The sequence below is a fragment of the Carassius auratus genome, chromosome 34, assembly GCF_003368295.1.
Source record: "Carassius auratus strain Wakin chromosome 34, ASM336829v1, whole genome shotgun sequence".
In the NCBI taxonomy this organism is placed as follows: Eukaryota; Metazoa; Chordata; class Actinopteri; order Cypriniformes; family Cyprinidae; genus Carassius; species Carassius auratus.
In genome coordinates, this window is record NC_039276.1 from 15,139,593 (window position 1) to 15,158,108 (window position 18,516).

At 37.4% G+C, this 18,516-nt stretch overlaps 1 pseudogene; it reads left to right on the top strand.

Moving 5' to 3' along the window:
• LOC113053819 (piezo-type mechanosensitive ion channel component 2-like) overlaps positions 1 to 18,516 on the top strand; it is a 150,318-nt pseudogene that overhangs the window by 77,961 nt on the left and 53,841 nt on the right.

The window sequence follows — 18,516 nt, forward strand, 5'->3', positions numbered from 1 at the left end:
AAAAATTAATAAAAAAAAAACTTTAAGTCTGATCACTCTGAAAAGATATAGCACACACCACCACTCTATCCCGCAGGTGTCTGCCGAGTTTGGGGCTTGTGGCTTTAAAGCCCTAGGAGGAGTAGCATTTAGAATTCTGTCTCAGAAGAATAATAATAACTAGAATTAAAAGTTAGTGAACTAACTTTGATGTTGGCTTGGCCATCTTGGCCATGGGGCAAAAGAGCCACAGTACTTGTGTGCCCAACATTCTTGAGTTGCCCCGCTGCAAAAAAATAAAATAATAATACCATAAAAAATACACCTGCAACAGTCTTTTTCCATGGTCCCTTGCTTTTTTTTTTTTTTAATAAAAAGCCTAGGCTATGATAACAGCTACGACAGGGTTGTCTAGTTGAATGCGAAATAACCATAAATCATAATCTCCTAAATACCATTCAATTTAATCTTATTTTATTTTAATAGTACTCACAACATATTTTAAGTTATCACACATTACTGAAAAATTCAAGAAGGGACACTATATATAGTATACTTCGGCGAGTCAAGAGCTAAACAAAAAGTCCTGTTTCATTACAAAATACTGTAACTTTTATAAACTTTATACTATCACCACAAAATTTTAATTACTATTTATTATAAAATAAATATTTCATAAAACTGAAACTTAAATATATTATTTCTATAGACTATACAAAACAGAAAAGAAAAAAGACTAAATAATAAGGCTGAATAAGCAGATCTATAGCATGTTAAATGGTGGTTGCCTGTCTATGAATGGTACACCCCTCTAAGCTCACAGAAGTGGTTTGACCCAAGTCCTCAGCAGCCAATGACATTGACCTCTTCAAACTGATTTTTAAGGTGTACTTCAGTGTATTTCACGTAAAATACATGTTAAATACCCGCTGATTTTTCACTTGTAAACAACACGTATTTAACACGTTAAATAATATTGGATATAACATTGGAGTAATATAGTATTTTAAGAAGCTCTTAAAAAATATATATAAATGACTTTACCATGTTGTGCAGCGCCGATAAATAAATAATATTAAATACGTGTTGTCTACGCATAAAATACAGGTATTTAACGTGTTGTTGACGCGTTAAAATTCACGTGTATTTGACCCTCTTGGCCTTCCATACACATTAGATATAATGAAAGGAGACGTGAAAAAAGGACATCGCTTTGTGTTGATATGGATTACTTTATCACAGAATATTTGTTCGGGAGCACTTGTTTAGTTTAAAAGTAGACATGTCAAGCTTTCTATAGATATATCTCTCATGTCTCTTCGTTGAGTATTCATGGAGTTACAGTTCATTTTAATGACGTGTTTGTAAATGAAGATCAGCGCAGACCAAGGCTGCAGACAGCACACCTTGTTTGTTATCTTTATTTTATAAGTGCCCAAAGTTTTGTTGTTATTATGTTTGTATCCAAAAAAAGTAGACCCTTTACAGAGACACGTTAAAATTCACGTGTATTTGACCCTCTTGGCCTTCCACACATTAGACGTGAAGAAATGACATTGCGTTGTTTTGATATTACTTTATCACAGAATATTTGTTTGCACGGCTCAACAAACACCTGGATTGTGCTCTTGTTTTGTTCTAATGAGTGGATTGTGTGCATTAATATTTTAAGAAGCTCTTAAAAATATATATAAATGACTATACCATGTTGTGACGATGGATAGCAATTGATGTGACGTTCAGAACTTCAGCCTGACAGATAAAATCTCACAAGCACATATAAACACTCATTTTCATGTGTATAATATATTCTTCTAATTGTTTTGTGCCGTTTCGCTGCAGGGTTTTAATGTGACAGGCTGTAAATTCTCTTCAAGTGTTCAGAGAAATACATCGCGAGCTCGCGGACATTTGGCTGCCGCGAATATATCATGTTATTACTTTAAACAGTTCAGAAACATCTGAATTCAGCTCTTGGTGTGTTCTAACGTGTGGATTGCGTGCAATCGCCGATATAATTTAATTATAAAAGGTCTTAAATAAGAATAAATTCGCTCGTTGTGAGCTCCGTGGAGACAGCATGAGCTGAGCAGCCGTGATTCTTCTCTCGTCTTTCTGACTGCTCTCTGCCCAGACATCAAGTATTCATAAGCTGTATCACGCTGTCAAATTATATTTCATTTTGCACACATAAACAGTTCAAAAACACCTGAATTCTGCTCTTGTTGTGTTCTAATGGGTGGATTAGTGCAATTCGCTGTGATATTATTTTTGGAAACGCTTAAAAAATGCTGATGAAGTCCTCATTTCTCTCTCGTCTTTCTCTCTGTTCTTTGGCCAGAGACATAATTTATAAATGAGATCTGACCCGGTAATAATAACATATATTGGTTTAGCTTGTCAGTCTGAATGAAATGTGTAGCCTATTTATTTGTCTGATCTCTCCCCGAAACGCGGCTATCATGTGGACTTCAAGTGTTCAGAGAAATACATGGCGAGCTCGCGGACATTTGGCTGCCGCGAATATATCATGTTATTACTTTAAACAGTTCAGAAACATCAGAATTTAGCTCTTGGTGTGTTCTAACGTGTGGATTGCGTGCAATCGCCGTTTTAAAAGGTCTTAAATAAGAATGAATTCGCTCGTTGTGAGCTCCGTGGAGACAGCCTGAGCTGAGCAGCCGTGATTCTTCTCTTTCTGACTGCTCTCTGCCCAGAAATCAATTATTAATGAGCCCTAACCCCTGTACTAATCAAATATGTTGGTTTAGCTTGTCAGTTTGAAGGAAATTGTATTATTTACTTGTATTTTTAACCGGTTTAAAAGTAAAACGAAACCCGACTCCTCCCCTAAATCTCATTGCAACTGTAGGGGCGCAATTTTTCTCATACAATGTAAGTCTATGGGTAATGAATTTTGACATTGAAAAATTAATATAAAACAAACTTTAAGTCTGATCAGTCTGAAAAGATATAGCACACACCACCGCCCTATCCCGCAGGTGTCTGCCGAGTTTGGGGCTTGTGGCTTTAAAGCCCTAGGAGGAGTAGCGTTTAGAATTTCTGTCAGAAAAATAATAATAAGAAAAAAAGAAGTTTAAATAGCATAACAGTATGTTGGCTTGTTGCCAAGCCAACATAATAAAAATAAAAATAAGTTTAAATAGCATAACAGTATGTTGGCTTGTTGCCAAGCCAACATAATAAGTTTAAATAGCATAACAGTATGTTGGCTTGTTGCCAAGCCAACATAATAATAATAAGAAGAAGAAGTTTAAATAGGATTTCAGTAAGTTGGCTTTCTCAAGCCAACTTAATTACTACAATTATTGATGACGAGTTAATAATGATGTCTGGTTGCATTGCCATTGGTTCAACGTGCCAAATGGTTCTCCAAATTTGTTCAAAATGTAGATAAAGAAATTAAATGCCACTGTGGGTTGCTCTGGGATGAACAGTTCTGATTTGTCTTTATATTTTGGTTGGCAAAATAGAGCAAAACAGACAACATTGTGTCTAAAATAACACAATAACAAAAACTTCTTAATTAACTGTTGTATAAGATGAGTATAACATTTGTGAAATAGCACTTTCTTAAATATGTGATGTAAATACGAGACAAAATTTCAAACAGGGGCATTTAGACCCATGTCTTGAATTTTAGGGACATGTTCTAAGCTCCATCATGCAGTAAGTTGTTGCTCTGCGTCATATTAGTCATCAATCGACTGTATTGAATGGCAGATGATACACATTGGTCTGGGGCGGGGCATGTGCGTTAAATGCGTTAAAAATTTTAACACGTTATTTTTCTTCATAATTAATTAATCTAATTAACTCGTTAAATTACCAGTCATACTGATTTTTGATCTTTATTTTTTTATATAAAAAAAAGAGTCCATGTGTAGACATGTCCACGTTTAATAAATCTAAAAAAGTTATCATGTTTGATAGCCCTAACTGTATTGTTAAATTGAAAGTGAAGTGACACGTGGTCGGAGCAGTAGGCAGCCATTTTTTGATGTGGCGCCCAGGAAGCAGTTGCGCGTTCAAGGGCACCTCAGTCGTGGTATTGAAGGTGGGAGAGAGCACTGTACATTCACTTCACCCACCTACAATCCCTGCCAGTACAAAACTCAACCTTTGGTTTACGAGTCCGACTCTCTAACTATTAGGACACGTTTCCCCCAAATTGTTACCATAACATAACCAAACTATTAAACATAGAATTAGAGCCATTACCAGCAGTGCTATATGAATTATAAATTAATTAGTGATGAAGAATTATGAAGTAATGATTAGAGGGCAGAAAGTCTAGCTTTTCTCAAAGATATTGTTACTATTTTGTAAAGAATTTGTTCTGTGTTGTTATTTCCATTTTTTAGGCCATGATGTTGGTGTGGAAGAGGACATGGCAAGACCCCGAGGGTTCTGGTGTGAATTCCCTGATTCTGGAGGATGATTACTCAAATTGCTTTGCACTTTCTTCATACAGACACAATATCTCTTATTGTACATCAAAAAATAATTGAATGTAGAAGTCTACATTATTCTTGTCTACATTATGTGCTCAAAGCCATATACACACAAAACAACAGTTTCATGAAGCTAGTTGAACAAACTCATAGTTTCTGACTACAGTATGTAGGGAGTTGTCAAAAAACAACAACTCAGTTTAATTTGCGTTATGAAGGTTAACAAAATGCCATTTAGATACTTAACATCACAAACTCAAAGACAATACAACAGTAGAGGCTTGGATCTATATTCAGTAGTATTTATTAATGAATATGAGGGTAAACCATACAAGGAATGAACTAAAACATGAATGTGACAACTCTTCTATTCAATTAATCATTTTATTGAGAAAATGCACATAACATTTTTTCCTTTTAAATCGAATTACGTTGTGCATAAACAGAGATCCCCTAACAGAAATTTCTAAATTAAAACAAATATGATTTCGTACAATAAATCACAATAAAGAGCTTAAAATTAAATAAACACACTATAAAAGTGTCAAGTATAGTCCAAAAGAGGAAGATTATGATGAAAATAGAACACGGTTTATTCAAATAGCTAAAAATAGAAAACCATATGCGAGACAGCATGTAAACTCAAACAATACCAGACAACTAAAGAGTGAACAAACAGCAACTTAAATACTGGGCAAATAAGGAAAATAATGAACAGCACTTGTGCAGATTAAATAAATGGCCATGGCAACTGATAAGTGGTGGGGAAACTGAGCAAAGGGAACAAATTAAAACAAACTACAGTAAAAGTCCAAAATTAAAAAAATAACAGAATGACTGAGTGTCTTTGACAGTGTTCCAGTTTCAGTGTTGTAGCGTAGTGGTAGAGCATTGTGTTAGCAGCACAAAAGCTTGTGGGTTTAATTCCAAAGGAACACACATACTAGTAAAAAAAAAAAAAAAAAAAAAGTATAGTCTGAATGCACTGTAAATCGCTTTTAGATAAAAGTATCTGCTAAATGCATAAATGTAAATAATGCCCCCTCCCAGAAGGTATGACCTTCTGCTGTAACCAAAAAACAAACATGATTGAGCGAGACAGGGGATGGAGAGGGCTTTGGAGGAGGTCGAGGATTAGGTGAAGAGCGGTCGAAAAGGAGCTGGTGAAGGGCTGGCAAAAGCAGGCAGGAAGACAAGCGGAGACTCCACAGAGGAACAGATGTGGTAACATCCATGGGGGTTATGATGGGAGGAGTGGTCAGATGGTTCAGGCCCAGAGATGGGACAACCAAAGGAGACAAAGCCCATATCAGGGGATCACAGGATAATGACAGACAGCTGATGGAACTGAACAAAACTACTGGCACTTTAGACCTAGGTAGAACTGCGGCAACGAGTATCTTAGGTGGAACAAGACCACCCAAGGACTGAGGCAAAATAGGTGTGACCAAAGGATCCTCTTGCTCAGGCGAGGCTGGTGACTGCATGACCTGATGCTTCACATCGCTGCAAGGCATGATTTAGCAAGCAAGGTCATGCCTGATAGTAATTTTATGTGGTGCATAATATATATAGGTTAGGGGCTTGACATTTTTTTTCTCCCTCCACAAAAGAGGGGCCCGGCAGAAAAAAATTGGGAACCATTGCTTTAACCTGATGCTAAAAGAATTAAAGTTTTAAATAACATTAATTAGTTAATTAATTCGTTAAAAAATAAGAACAAAGTAGAAGAAAAAAATTAAACCTTAAAGAAAATTTTTTATAAAAACACAAAATGTAAAAATTTTAACTAATTCAAATATCCCTGATTTACTGTTCATATTTGTGTATCAAGTTTATTTTGTTCACATTTAAGAATCTCTCTGTGTGGTTGTGTGTTAATATATGCACAGAATATACTGTGAAGAAGGAAAACTGTGGCGGAGAAAATGAAATACTGAATGACGCAGACTCTCTAACTTCTACTGATGTGTCAGGACCTAGTGCTTTAAACCAGCTTGGACAGTTCATAATGAAACAGAGCTATTTAATTGCTCTCATCATCACAATGGTAAAATAATGTTTGTTACCCTGATGTATGTCAGAACAGTAAAATTATTTTTGTTGCTATAATGTATGTTGTTTTGTGACTGAAGAACATATGTTTAAAAAGGAATACAGTTTAAAAGTTTTCTGTTTAAAAGTACAGTTTCTGTTTAAAATGGAATACAGGGGAAAACTGTTCATTTACTTACCCCCCCCCCCCCCCCCTATTTCCTTAAAATAATAGAAAAAGGGAATATGAAACTTTTAAAATCAGATAAAAATGTACTTTCAGCATCTTTGTCAACCTTTTTTTTTTTTTGCCTGTGCTAAATTTTCCATGCTCGCTTCCTTCATAGTCAATCTCTCTGGTCAAAGGTTTCAAGATTTGCTTTATGTTATAATAGTGCTTTTTAAAATGCCTCACAAAATCACAAAATTTGGCATATTTTTTGAAGTAAGGCAGGCAGCAGCTGATCTCCACAGGCCTGCATTAAGTCACCCAAGTGACTGTTTTTAGACAGTTTCCCCAAAAAACTCTTATCATCCTCCACTTGGACAAACAGATCCTGAACCTTACTTAGTGACTTTTTTATTGCCAGACTGCTAAAAGAAATACAGCAGGTCTTCACATTATTTAGGAAGTCGGGGCTTACTGTGAATGACTAATTGCAATTTAAAAAATTCACACTTCATAATGTGCCATTACTGCACATTGTATTTAACAGTTCATGTTTTCTGAATATCTGGTCACATTTTTATCATCATCATCATCATTATTATTATTATTATTATTATTATTATTATTATTATTATTATTATTATTATTATTAATAATAATAATAATTGTTATGTTTTATACTTATTTATTTTATTTTGTTTTTACTTTAAATGAAGTCTGGTCATATGTGAGTGAAAATTATTCAAGAATATTTCATTACTTCTGAAATTTGTTTTCTAACTGGATCGTAACATCTGTTAGGCTTACTCTTATTAAACTTTTTATGCCCTATACATATTATATTCTTACATTCATGCTGCTAATATACTTGTTTTTCTTTGCATGCATACAGGTATGGAGCATCAGCTATAACTCATGGTTTACATTAGTGTTACTGGTGTGGTCATGTGCAATCTGGATGCTGAAGGATCGTCGGCGGTTTGCCATGCTAAGCGCTCCATTCCTTGCTGTATATGGGACATTGCTGCTAGTGGTTACTTTCATTAGTCAACTCCATCTCAACCATATTGACATCTTCCCTGCTTTACCAAAGCATGTCTTGATTGACTTTGATGTCTCTGGTTATCCAGTACCCTGTGTGCACCTTGCTGCAAAGGTATGTAAAACTAAATCTTGGGATAAAGCTTAACAAAGAATACTTAGTGTAGAGTCTATTACTCTTTGATTTGTATGCTTATGATAAAAAAATATTACATACTGTTACAGAGAGAAGTTGTAATGAGTGAAATAGCCTCACAAATGTAAATTTTTAGCAACACAATATTATTTGCATGTTGCAAAGATTCAAATAATCACAGAAGCACAAACTGAAGTGACTGGGCTAGACCCACCTGGGGGACTGACAGTGCATGTAGCTTTACCATTTTGAATTATCAATGGTCAGATTCATTCATTGTTATAATAGATTTTGAGTGTCTCATTACCCACAGCTTTTCTTTGTGTATGGATATAATATGGCATACATATGGAAATCACAAATGAATGTTTTCAACTCCCCATGAAATCCAGCCAGATTGGAATAAAAAATAAATCATTATTATAAGTTTTGTCCAAGTGTATTTGGGTAAAGTAAATTATTTGGAAGCTATTCATTTTTGCATCATGACATGACATGAAAAATTACATATTGGAGCCTTAAATGTCACATAAGTTTATTGCTTGAATGTTGTAAAAACTAGTTTGTTCCTCTTATAATGTTTACACCAAGGATGATATCTATGATGATAACGATAAAGATATAGTTATAAAAATCATTCTCAATATTAAAGAATAGCAGAGCCCACAACACAGCTTAACGATAAAGGCACAGAGAAATTATATAGTTGGAATCACTTTGAGAATTATTATTTTTTTTTACAGGTGATGATAGTGTAATGGACATGATCTCATGGAAAGATAAACTGAAACTTCCTGAAAGTAATAAGGATATTATTTGTTATTACCTGACATTAGCTATATAAAATTGAATGCAAATTAGATAATCATAAACTGATGATACACTTTTTCGTTGTAAACAATAAAACGTTTCCCACTTGCAGTGGGAAGAAAGGTGTCGGATCTGTTTCTTGAACACGAAGCACTGGTGAACGATGAACTCCTGAGCACTGAGAAGGTCCTTTGTCTGTTTAACCCAGTTATAAAATAGAAGAATTTTATCTAAAATAGGAAAATCAATACCTGTTATTCTTTCTTTAAACCAATCAAAATAGTGTATTGAGTGTTGTCCCGCCTCTTGGCAGTGCTTATTGGTTGGATCAACTCGAGCAAGTTAGGTTTTCAGACTACGCAAATCACACACAAAAAAAAGAGTTTCATATATTTTAGATTCATTGCACATCAACTGAAATATTTCAGGTCTTTTATTGTTTTAATACTGATGATTTTGGCATACAGCTCATGAAAACCCAAAATTCCTATCTAAAAAAATTAGCATACTTTTTTGAGAAGGACCTGTATATATATATATATATATATATATATATAAATTGTCAGGAGATATCTGTGGAACAGCATTGATTGTTCAAAAAGTTACAAGATCTTAATTGAATGTCTTATGAACCTTTGCTTGTGTCAATCCCGGTGAGAAGCCATCTAGGATATTTACAGCATCTATAAAGTTCCTATAACAATGCTCGCTCGTCCTGGAACAAGATTTAATTGATCATCCAGCAATTAGCAGGAGCTGCATTAAGATGGGCTGAACCATTGTGGTTCCAAGAAACTGAGGTCACCTCGTCTGTACAAAATTTAATTAGCCATTTTAGAGAAGTGTTTGTGGACCCTGTAGATGACTCTTCTGACAGCGACCAACAAATACTTCAAGAGGCTCCTGTCCCATCCATAGATTTTCCTCCAATATCTCCCCAGTTAAGCCCAGGATGGGCTCCCGATCCTCAGTTAAGCCCAGGATGGGCCCCCGATCCCCAGTTAAGCCCAGGATGGGCCCCTGACAGTGATGTGTGGGTTGATACAAAATAAGCGGTGGTTGCTGCACTTCGGCCCTCCAGAACCATGTCTCCACCTCGCCCTGTCAGCCCTTTGGCTCCGTGTGGGCTCTGCATCCCTTTGGCTCCACCAAGGCCCGTCTGCCTAAGGACTACTCTGTGTCAAGGACCAGTCAAGCTCTAATCAGTGGGTTTACCCGAGCCTGCTTGAATGCTGAGGGAAATGTTCCAGAGTGAAGAGAGGAGTTTATAATGTGAGTAAGCGAAGGTATGACTGAAGAAGAGATCGCTTGAAGGAGGTGAGTGGGGATCAGATCAAGTGGACAAGTAGTAGGATGACTGACAGCGGAGACCAGGACAACTAGAGCCCTAGATACAGATCCCCTGTAAAGACGTTGTCTCAGAGGACCACCAGGACAAGACCACAGGAAACAGATGATTCTTCTGCACAATCTGACTTTGCTGCAGCCTGGAATTGAACTACTGGTTATGCCTGGTCAGAGGAGAACTGGCCCCCAAACTGAGCCTGGTTTCTCCCAAGGTTTTTTCTCCATTCTGTCACCAATGGAGTTTCGGTTCCTTGCCGCTGTCGCCTCTGGCTTGCTTAGTTGGGGTCACTTCCTCTACAGCGATATGGTTGACTTGATTGCAAATAAATGCACAGACACTATTTAAAATCTGAACAGAGATGACATCACTGAATTCAATGATGAACTGCCTTTAACTATCATTTTGCATTATTGACACACTGTTTTCCTAATAAATGTTGTTCAGTTGCTTTGACACAATGTATTTTGTTTAAAGCGCTATAAAATAAAGGTGACTTGACTTGACTAATAAGAGGCTTAATAACCACCAGCTTGAATGGTTTTGGGACGTGACCTAAAGATAACGACGAGTTAATGATATTGAGAAGTGGTTCTTCAGCTACTCTTTCTTTAATTTAGTGGGTACAGGATCTAATAAACATGTTGTTGGTTTAGATACAGTGATACGTTTATTTAGCTCTTCCTGTCCTATATTTGTAAAGCACTGCAGTTTATCTTTGGGTGCGATGGATGAAACTGAAGTGTTAGACGCTGTAGAATCTACATTTGCTATTTTATTTCTAATGTTATCTATTTTATCAGTGAAAAAATTCATAAAATCATTACTATTTAACGTTGGTGGATTATTGAATCAGGTGGCGTCTGGTAATTTGTTAATTTAGCCACTGTGGTAAATAAAAACCTTGGATTGTTTTGGTTATTTTCTATGAGTTTGTGGATATGCTCTGCCCTAGCAGTTTTTAGAGCCTGTCTATAGCTGGACATACTGTTTTTCCGTGCAATTCTAAAAACTTCCAAGTTAGTTTTTCTCCATTTGCGTTCAAGACTATGAGTTACTTTCTTGAGAGAGTGAGTATTACTGTTATACCATGGCACAGTATGTTTTTCTCTAACCTTTTTCAATTTGATGGGGGCAACAGCTTCTAATGTATTAGAGAAAATAGTGCCCATGTTGTCAGTCATTTCGTCTAGTTCATGTGTATTTTTGGGTACAAATAGCAGTTGAGATAGATCAGGCAGGTTATTTGCGAATCTATCTTTGGTGGCTGGAACAATAGTTCTGCCCAGACTGTAACGCTGAGACATATAGTTATTATCAGTGATACTCAGCATGCACGATGCAAGGAAATGGTCTGTAACATCATCACTTTGAGGTACAATATCTATAGCAGTAAGATTGATTCCATGCGATATAATTAAATCTAGTGTATGATTAAAACGATGAGTGGGCCCGGTGACATTTAGCTTGACTTCAAAAGAGTTTATTAGGTCAGTAAACGCAAGTCCTAATGCATCATTTGTATTATCAACTTGAATATTAAAATCTCCCATGATTAGCGCCTTATCAACTGTAATCAGAAGGTCTGAGAGGAAATCTGCAAATTATTTTAGGAAATCTGTATACACTGTAAAAAATTTCTTGTTGTTTTTACAAAAACTTTTTGGCAGCTGTGGTTGCCAGAATAATTTTGTAAAAATACAGAAAACTGTAAACACATTTACGTCAAAAACTGTTAATTTTACAATATAAAGCTGTAATTTACAAACAAGAAAATGTGAATATAAACCAGTAAATTCAACAACACACAAAATTAAATCTGTTTTGTACCTTGAAAATACTGACAACCACCATAATAATAAAGATGGTACTGTATAAGAGAAAGCCACATGAAGTATCAAAGCTCATCACAAGTAGCTTCACCACAAGCAGAAGTATATATTAACATATAGAAGGTGCACATTTATGGAAACACAAAACACCATCATGGTAACACACGTGATACTTAAATAATGCAAAAAACTTTCATTAAGCAACAGAAGATGTAACATAAAGCTCAAATGTACATAACTGATAACAAGAACTATTTAAAAACATGATTATTTAAACAAAATACTTTCAAACGTGGAGTGTCACGCAGGGAATTCTGGGAATATCAGTTTACAGTTTTAGACTGTAAATTATACATTGATTTGTTCTTTTTTTACTTCTAAAAGCTGTATAATTAACAGAATTTTACTGTAAATTTACATTAAATGCTTTGTTAGATCTTTTACAGTTTTTCCCTGTATATAGTACGGGAACTTACTGTTAACCTATTATCAGTTTTTTTCCGTAGCGTTTTTACAAAATTTTACAGTTAAAATTACACTTATTTTTTACAGTGTAGTCATTGAAAGTCATTAAAAGTTTTTGAGGTTTTTCTAAGGTTTTGGTTAATAATTCCTTCTGATGGAATTGATAACTGTTGAGTCATTATTAGAGGGTTAACATAATTTTCACTTAAGAATACTGTTCTAAATAATTAGTAATTCCTTTAGAAGGAGTTATTACCATCTAAAACTTTACAAAAACCTCAAATGACTTCAGTGACATTATCTTACAATTCTTTACTAACAACTTCCAACTCATTACTAGTGGGCTACCATAATCTTCACTTTAGAATTAAGTATACATTATGCATTTATTGCATTTATTGTTTAAAAAAAAATAGTTACTGATTAGCTAAAAGTGAATTACCTATTTTAGCTAAGTGCTATCACTTAATAATTTGTTAATCATAGCTTTCTGTCATGGTTAAAAAGTAGTTCCTAGAATGTTAATACTGTGTTACACATTTGTTCTTGTGTAGGTATTTGTTAATGATGGAACAACATGCTAAAGTGTTACTGAATAACTTTATTAACAAGTGTTACCTATAACTGTCCCATGTGTTTTTCTTTGCAGGTTTCTTACACATTTAGTTTCTGGATTTTACTTAGACAACAGCTGAAAGAAAAAACTGAAGAGGAGCTGCAAACAGCAGATCATTTAATGGAAGTCAAAGTGCAATCATGTATGCATATAATTTAGATTTTAAAATAGTGTATTTCAATCTGTGCATGCTATATAAAAATGTGTACTGAACACTTATTGCTACTTACAAAAATTACACAAAAGGACATTTTTAAATCATAAGTAGCAATATAAAAATAATGAAGATAATGGTTTAAAAAAAAAAAAAAATTCAAGGACAAAACTAAATTCAACATATCATCTTCTTAAGAGCATCATTTCCCAACCCTGGTCCTGATGTTAGAATGTTACAGTTGGATGCTTAGTAATAGACCCAAATGTGTGCCTTAAATTAACATGCTTTAGACAGTCACAGAAACACTGTGTGTCCACCAAAAAGTCCACTCTGGAAAACTTAATAGTATACTGTCAGCAATATATAATATGAGAATTCACAATGCTAGAGCCATTACGTAAATAGGCTATCTATCTATCTATCTATCTATCTATCTATCTATCTATCTATCTATCTATCTATCTATCTATCTATCTATCTATCTATCTGTTCCCTTTCAGTATTACACTTGTACTGCGTCTTGCTTGACGCAAATGGGAAAAAGCCTGGTTCAAGCTGTGTATTTAAAAACAAACCAATGGCTGCAGAAGCCTATGGTGAAAAAGCCTGCCAAGCATGCCACAGCCCGCCAAAATGGGCGGGGCACTCTGGCTATATAAGTGGGTGTTCGCCACAGGATTCTCAGGTTACTTCAACTGAAGTGATGAACGAGTCGTGCAGCTACATACCATGGCTAGCAACGCATTACTCGTCTCTGTATCTCAGAGAACTGAGCTTATATTAAGTAACCGAGTACATTCCCTTTCGATACTACACTTGTACTGCATCTTGCTGGAAGCATATGTGAACAGTGCAATCACACCTTGGTAATGTAGTGGAACGGCTAAGATATCAAACTTCCATAAGCAATCCATTGCAATAGATGTTAACAATAATCCAAGGTTATTCGGGTGAAAAAACCTGGCCTAGTTAATCATTCCAAAGTACTCCTGTCACTTCGACACCCATAGGCTGAGAGGTGGCAGGTGAACTGATGCCAAAGAGCTTGAGCATGATATGGTCAAGGGCTCTCTACCAGATTTGTTTATGCAGGTCACTTAAGTGGAAAGAACCCTGGCCTGTAAGGGCAGGAATTCCAGGTTATAAAACCTTGCAAATGTGGATGGCGAGGCCCAGTCGGCCATGTCCAAGATGTGGCGATGTTGCTAGTCGAGTGGGCCTGTACTCCAATGGGGCATTAAAGGCCCAACAAAGAGTATGCTAGTGAGATGAAGCAGACAAAGTTGTTCCTACTGCCTATAGGGGGCAGAATGCTCAATATAGATTATCAGAGCTCTAACTGGGCAGCGCATAAATGGATCACTGTCCTATTCAGAGGGAGGAAGCGCAGAGAGCGTAATAACCTTAGGTACATAACCGTGCCTTGGTTTCAAGACAACTTAGTTTCGTTAGGCCCAAATTCCAGACAGGCAGGCCTAATAGAGAGCGCCTGCAGGTGCCCTATTAACTTTGCTGATGCCAGTGCTAGAAGCAGGGAAGTGTTCAGCAATAACAACTGAATGCTGGCAGATTGTGGAATCTCGAGGGTGTGCACCGTGGGTGAATACCATGAAGGGACAGAGGGAAGAGGCGGCCTTCTGTCACCCCTCAGAAAACGGCTGACCGCGCTGTGGCTGCCCACGGATTGGCCCTTGATAAGGGCATGAGGAGCCATCATGGCCACCACATAGACTTTGAGAGCAGATGGGGAGTAGGGGTGGGACGATACAGGTACCTCACGATTCAATTCTGTGGCGATATGTGTTCCACGATATGATAATATCACGATTCGCGATATCTACGATATTGCATATATTGGAAGAAATTTAATCAACGATATATCACGATATATGTGACTGAAAAGAAAAAGAAGGATAAGTGAATAAGGAAATTTTATTCATTTATTAATGCCAACATTTCCAACATTGTGCAAAGAAATATGCATTTGCATAATAACTCACTGCCTCCTGGTCTTAAATGTAAACACTGTACATCTAGACAGATAAAAGTGCTTGAACATTACAAAACAACATGAACATTAACGTGTAAACCATAATACTGAAACGTCAGTTAAACTCGGTATCTCGTATCTCGGTTCCAGTGTTGTCAACATTCTGCAAAATCCATCATTCTCGACCATGCTGGCGAAGGTCCTTGCAAATAAATTCGTCGATAGACTAAGTGATACTCTGTGCCCTCGGCGACCCAAAGGGGAGCTTGGCTTTGAAAGCAGTAGTGATTGTCGGCTGACTTGGTTTGCCCTCATTATCACCTGAGAGTATTTTTTTTTTAATTTGCAGATTCGTAGTGTTGCTGTTATATTTTATCTTTGCAAAGCAGTTCTTGCAGATTGCATAGTCTTTATCCAGTGCCTTTCCGTCGACTGTCTCGTAAAACCCGAAGTGTCTCCACACTTTAGACTGGAAACTAGCGGGTGGGTCTTTGATTAGTTTTTTATTGTTTTCCGCCATTCTTCTCGCCTCTCTTTTTTTCTGCAATTCTCTGTTATTGTTGTTAATTAACTTGTGTTCTTCACCGGCCGATGTTTGCGCCACTTTACCCCTATTTACTCGAACAGCGCCCCTGCAAACAGAATGGTAGATATTGGGTAGTGACAGTGACACTGAAAACGGGTAAATTAATCATTTTGTTCTGTAATAAAATATCAATATTGGGCGTTAGTGTATCGATTATTTATTGCGACAGAGAGCACAACAATATATTGCAATATTGATTTTTTTTCCCACCCCTAATGGGGAGCATCCCTTATCCAGCAACTCTTGCAAAAATGATAACAAATCTTGTCAAATTGGTAGTCTGAGGGTCTTTGCCATGGTTTAGACTCCAAGTGGAGAAACTAGAACACTTTAAGGCATAGAGGCAGCTCGTAGACAGGGCTCTAGTCTCCAAAATTGTGTTCAGAACTCACTATGGGAGGCTGGAAGACTCCTGTCAACCAGCCAGAGATGCAGGGCCCATAGGTCAGACCGAGGGTGCCATATTGTCTCATCCACTTGAGAAAGGAGATTCCATCTCAGCATAACAGGCCAAGAGGCTGCTATCAACAGCTGAGTTAGCTCTGATACCACAGATGGTTCATCTAAAGGGGGGACAGAGTGATCAGGGAAAAAGCATAAAGAAGAAGGGTGGGCCAATCGTGGACCAACGCAATCCTTGTTTTTTAAGAAATAAACTGGGCAGTAAGTTGTCTTCTGAGGCGCAGAGCGTCCTGGAGCGTCCACTCCCCTGAGGGAAAATTGTTCCTTATTAACATGTCCGCTCCTTGCATCAATTTGCCCGGCATATGTGTTGCTCTCAGTGAGCTCTGAAGAGATGCTTTGATGAGAGGCCTCCCTTGCAATTCATGTGGGACACCACAGACATGTTGTCCGATTTGATTAACACATGGTGTCCTTTTAGGACTGGCAGAAAGATGCTGTGGAAGCCTGACTCACTCTGATTCATTTCTATGGCTCATAACACCAGCAAATTCATCACGTTGTGAATTGTGAGTATTCGACTGAATTGCAGTGAATAACCCCAGTTGTCTCTAACACCAAGTTTGGCAATAAAGGGATGGCCTGTCAAGCCTTAAACCATATGACAAGGGTTTGGATTCAATTAAGAGGCTGGTCACCATATGGGGACCCCACACTCAGAAGAGGAAATTTGATTTCCCTGAAAATGCTTCCCTATATTTAATGCTCTCATAGCAGAGCAGTAAGCTCCCATGCATGCTGCTTCAGTGTGGGTGTGGCCCAGACATGTCCAATTTGAAGCTCTCAGTGATAATAATCATAGTCACAGCATACTCTGGAAAAGAGTACTCTACTTTACTTTAGCGACGCACCCACAAATGTGTAGCTGCCCGCGTTTGCTTTGATCTGTCTGGGAGCATTAAGCTGATTGTATAATGATGTGCATTGATCCTTCTTTTTGAAACACATACTGGCAGATTAAGCATGCACGATGTGTACAAACTCATTGTTGTTTTCTCCGATGGTAAACAGGTGGAGAAACATGAGACTGGGAAGGCTGGGCTGCCTTCTACGAACGATCAGGGGCAGACTCCTTTTGTGATAAAACCAGCCCATCTGTGAGCGCAGACACAGTGTCACAAACACTAAAATAAATGGACCTGAACTGCTGCATTGCTGTTGCGTCAGAGAAAGCAGGTCAGCTGTGCTGAGAGGTCTCGATTCCAGCTGCGAAGGTGTATTCATCTGAAAGCGGCTTCGAATCAGCGTAGAGACATAGTTGTCGCTGAAGAAAAAAAAAATGGAGAATCCTGTGGCAAACACCGGCTAAAATAGCCAAAGCACCTCCGCTCATTCTGCTGGGCTTTGGCAGGCTTGGTGAGTTTTGTTGCCATAGGCTCGTGCAGCTTCGCTGCCCAGCCATTGGTTCGTTTTGTAATACACTACACGTTCCACTGGCCGTGCAGTTTTACTGTGTGAATGAAAATGTCTTCAGTTCAGGAGTATGGAGCCAAAAGAGTATCAATAAAGATAAATGCACACACTACATTCACATATGCACACATAGGATTCATACATGCACACACATAATTCATAAATACACACACAGGATACACAAATGCACACACAAAATTTAAAAAGCACAGAAGTTTCACAAATGCTTACAAAATTCAGAAATGCACACAAAATTCAGAAATGCACACACAATTCAGAAATGCAAACAACTTTTACAAATGCACTCAAGATTCACAAATGCACAGGACAGATTCAGAAATGTATTTCTGATGCACACACACATATCTTGATTTACAAACTGCTTGCGGTCTGTGAACTTCACTGCATTTGTGTGTGAATTTTGAGTCTCCTCTGACTTGGCTCGACACACAAATGCCTTTTTTTAAACAGGGAATGATCTGCAACCAATCAGATATCTCCCTTGTTTGAGCCAATCACAAGAATGCACCCCACGTGGGGGATTGTTTACTTATAAGCCAATCAGCGAACAACTCACTTTCCTCAATCAGCGAACGACTCACATTCCTCAGCGAACGATTCACTTTCCTCACGCAGCGAACGACTCACTTTCCTTAGCGAACGACTCACTTTCCGCAGCCGGAGAGTCACTTTCCTCTCGCAGTGAACGACTCACTTTCCTCACGCAGCGAACGACTCACTTTCTTCACGAGTCACGCAGCGAGCGACTCACTTTCCTCAGCGAACAATTCACTTTCCTCTCCCAGCGAAGTTAAGCGAATGATTCCCTTTCCTCACGCAGCCGGCGACTCACTTTGCGCAGCCGGAGAGTCACTTTCCTCTCTCAGCGGACCACTCATTCTCTCTTCATGTAGGGACCGAATATTATAATTAAAGTGACTTCTATATTGCATCCAAAAGAATATTTAGATATATTTAAAATATTAAAAAAGGTGTAACATTTTTT